Source organism: Saccopteryx leptura, chromosome 3 (assembly GCF_036850995.1).
Source record: "Saccopteryx leptura isolate mSacLep1 chromosome 3, mSacLep1_pri_phased_curated, whole genome shotgun sequence".
Lineage (NCBI taxonomy): Eukaryota > Metazoa > Chordata > Mammalia > Chiroptera > Emballonuridae > Saccopteryx > Saccopteryx leptura.
The window spans coordinates 203,662,780-203,667,084 of record NC_089505.1 but is presented as its reverse complement, the minus strand read 5'-3'; the positions used below and the strand labels follow the sequence as shown (position 1 = coordinate 203,667,084).

The window sequence follows — 4,305 nt, the reverse complement described above, 5'->3', positions numbered from 1 at the left end:
GTTTGTAATTAAAACTACAAAGCTAATGAAGAACCACTACTAATAGATGAGTCAACAAACACAATAAAACAATAAATAACAACCTAAATCACAGAAATAAAACAGTCTCAAAAAGACTTCAAATATGTGTAAGATATTCAGGATTATAAAAGAATAATCTATGAAAATTGGTAGATATGAAAAAGAATCAAAAAGAAAATATACTCATTGAATAAACTCAAAACACAGGTTAAACAGTAAGCAAGAGATAAATGAAAATAAAATTATCAAGGTAAAAGATAGATATGCAAAAATTACATAGAATTTGGCACAGAGATAAGGAGAGATGGAAACTACAAAGGAAGTTAAAGAACTGAATAAGAAACTCCAGCATATGTCAAATAGAAGTTCTAGACATTTATGAAAAAATTGAGGCAAAGATCCTATTTAAAGAAATAATGGCCAAAATTTTCACAACTGAAGAAATAAGTCCTCAAATTGTAATCCAAGTCCTAAGCAGAATAATTAAAAATAAATCCACACCTAAACAAAACAAAGATGGAGCAAAATCTCCGACTAGTAAATAACTGCTAATATTAAAATAAAATCAAGACTAACAGCAGAACTTGTTAGTAAAAAAATACCAAAATAAATAGCAGGCAAAATTCAAGATGGTGGCAAAGTAGGTGTATGTTACACTCACCTCCTGCCAGGAGTTACAACTAAATTTAAGTACAATCATTCTGAATAACCAACACTAGACTAAATGAAGAGTAATCTCATAACCTTCTGAGAAACAAAGGTCACAGTCTGACACCAGGCCCCTCATCCCAGAGTTCCAGAGCCAGAAAGAGAAGACCCCATAAATTTGGTGTAAAAAAACAGGATGGGTTGAGGCTGAAGTTGAGGATTGAGGCTGAGAAAAACAGAGGGCTGCTGGTGTCCCAGGCAGTTCCCTTTAAAGGGTCTGCACACAACACAAACTTACTTAAACTCACTCCCTCTGAGTTCCAGCACTGGGACAGCTGCTAGAAAGGCACAAGAGACATAAGGGGGAAAAATAAATCGAACAGCATCAAGGTAAAAGCTGGAGGAATAGCCTTCTCCCAGGCAGAAGTGCTGGCAGAGACTATTTTTGTTTCTTTGATAAACCCATCCACCACAGAGTCCAGCAGATAGCATATCTGAATCTCCACCAATATGGTCACAAGTTTGCCCTGCCCCGGTGATTGCCTAAGGCCACTCCACCCAATTTTTGGGTCCAGCGAAGGTGTTTCAAGTGGCATCTCCATATGAATGTCCTGTCTTGGTTCATGCCTCATGTTTTTCTAAGATCTCAAACAAGAAGCACCTGGCCTCAGCATGCCTGTACATCTTGCTAAATAGCTCCAGGTCCTGCACTAGTAGCAGCCAATGGTTTGCAGCTTGGCCTCTCTCCAAGATACCTCCAAGTCCAACACAAGTAGCAGACATTGGCAAAATACTTTCTATTGTGTGTGTGTGTGACAGAGATAGAGAGAGAGAGAGAAGGACAGATAAGGACAGACAGACAGAAAGGAAAAAAAATGAGAAGCATCAACTCTTCGTTGTGGCACCTTAGTTGTTCATTGATTGCTTTCTCATATGTACTTTGACTTGGCTAAAGCAGACCAAGCAACCCCTTGCTCAAACCAGCGACCTTTGGCTCAAGTTGGTGAGACTTGCTCAAATCAGATGAGCTTACGCTCAAACTGGCAACCTTGAAGTTTCTAACCTCAGTCCTCCACATTCCGGTCTAATGTTCTATCTACTGCACCACCACCTGGTTAGGCTGCAAATCACTTTGCATCTCATACCAGGTGGCCCTGGGGAAGAACAGAGGTGGTGGCTGATTTTGGCCTAAACCTCCCAGGGATCCCCAGAGTCAGCACACCCAGCTTCAGACCACATGGAAGCATTACTACCCAGCTACATCCACAAGTTACAAACTAAAAGGGGACTCAGCAGGCACCAGAGCCCAATTGATGTTACAGTAAGTCCTGCTCTGTGGGGTGGGCTTCTGCATAGCTGATCCTCCACAGTAGGAGGTCAGTGGCTGCAGTCAGTCCTTGTAGCAAATTAGATCGACCTGTGGGTAACTCCCTTCTCCACTGACATGCCAACAACAGTCAAAGCTCAACTGTAAGATAGCCTGACCTGTGGTGGCACAGTGGATGAAGTGTCAACCTGAAATGCTGAGGTCGCTGGTTTGAAACCTGAGCTTGCCTGGTCAAGGCACATATGAAAGTTGATACTTCCTGCTCCTCCCCTACCTTTTCTCTTTCTCTCTCTCTCCCCCCTCTCTAAAATGAATAAATTTAAAATTTTTTTTTAAATAAATAAAAGCTCAACTATAAGAGGAGACTGTACACAGCCCACACAGGAAGGGGAGGTGCACCTGAGTGCCCAGCTTGGGTGATCAGGGAATCTGTGCATCTAGACCCTACAGAACACCTACTACATTAGGCTACTCTACCAATCCTGAAAGGTGTAGCAGCTCTACCTAAAACAAAGGAACAAACAGAGAGGCTGCCAAAATGTAGAGACAAAGAAACATGTCCCAAATCAAAGAACAGAACAAAACTACAGAAAAATAACTAAACAAAATAGAGAGAAGCAATCTACTAGATACAGAATATAAAACACTGGTCATTAGTATGCTCAATGAACTTAGAATTTCAAACATAAAAACAACCATTTTGAAATAAAGGATACACTAACTGAAATTAAAAATAACTTACAGAGAATGAAAGTAGATGAAGCTGAGAGTCTAATTAGAAATTTGGAATATAAGGAAGCAAAAAAATCTGATCAGAACAGCAAAAGAAAGCAAATAAATGAAGACTGTGTAAGGCTGTAGTCCCCAACCCCAGGGCCACAGACCAGTATCGGTCTGTGGGACATTTGGTACCGGTACACAGAGAAAGAATAAATAACTTACATTATTTCTGTTTTATTTATATTTAAGTCTGAACGAGTTTTTTAATTAATTAATTAATTTATTTTGTATTTTTCTGAAGCTGGAAATGGGGAGAGACAGTCAGACAGACTCCCGCATGCGCTCGACAGGGATCCACCCAGCACGCCCACCAGGGGCGACGCTCCACCCACCAGGGGGCGACGCCCCGCCCCTTCAGGGCATCGCTCTGCTGCGACCAGAGCCACTCCAGCGCCTGTGGCAGAGGCCAAGGAGCCATCCCCAGCGCCCGGGTCATCTCTGCTCCAATGGAGCCCTGGCAGAGGGAGGGGAAGAGAGAGACAGAGAGGAAGGAGGGGAGGGGGTGGAGAAGCAAATGGGCGCTTCTCCTATGTGCCCTGGCCGGGAATCGAACCCGGGTCCCCCGCACGGCAGGCCGACGCTCTACCGCTGAGCCAACTGGCCAGGGCCACGAGGTTTTATTTTTAAACAATGACCAGATTCCCTCTGTTACATTCATCTAAAACTCACTCTTCACGCTTGTCTCAGTCACGTGATACATTTATCCATCCCACCCTAAAGGCCGGTCCGTGAAAATATTTCTGACATTAAACCAGTCTGTGGCCCAAAAAAAGGTTGGAAACCACTGGTGTAAGGAGCCTCTGGGTCAACTTCAAGTGTGCCAACATTAACATCATGGGGGTGCTGGAAGGAGAGGAGAAAGAAATTTAAAACCTCCTTGAAAAATGACAGAAAACTTCCCTAATTTAAGGAAAAAAATAGACAAGACCAGAAGCATAGAAAGTCCAAATCAAGATAAACCTAAGAAAGCCCAAACCAAGACACATAATTAAAATGCACAAAATTAAAGAAAAAGAGAGCATCTTAAAAGCATTAAAAGAAAAGCTGTTAGTCATATGGTAGTTCTATTTTTAGTTTTTTGAGGAACAACCATACTTTCTTTCATACTGGTTGTATTACTTTACATTTTTACCAACAGTGGACAAAGGTTCCTTTTTCTCCACAGTCTCTCCAACACTTGATATTACCTGTCTTGTTGATAATAGCTAATCTAACAGGTGTGAGGTGGTACCTCATTGTAGTTTTGATTTGCATTTCTCTAATAATTAATGAGCATCTTTTCATATATCTGTTGACCATTTGTATTTCTTCCTGGGAGAAGTGTCTGTTCATGTCCTCTTCCCATATTTTATTGGGTTGTTTGTTTGTGTGTTTATTGAATATTATGAGTTCTTTGTATATTTTGGATATTAGGCCCTTATGTGAGCTGTTGTTTGAAAATATCATTTCCCATTTAGTTGGCTGTCTGTTTATTTGTTTGTCAGTTTCTCTTGCTGAGTAAAAGCTTCTTAGTCTGATGTGGTCCCATT

General features: G+C 41.3%; 1 non-coding gene across 1 annotated transcript; it reads right to left on the bottom strand.

The window, feature by feature from the left end:
• Positions 1-3,308: 3,308 nt before the first annotated feature.
• On the bottom strand, positions 3,309-3,384 carry TRNAG-GCC (transfer RNA glycine (anticodon GCC)). The gene has a single exon. It is a non-coding gene; the product is annotated as a tRNA-Gly (tRNA).
• Positions 3,385-4,305: the final 921 nt, after the last annotated feature.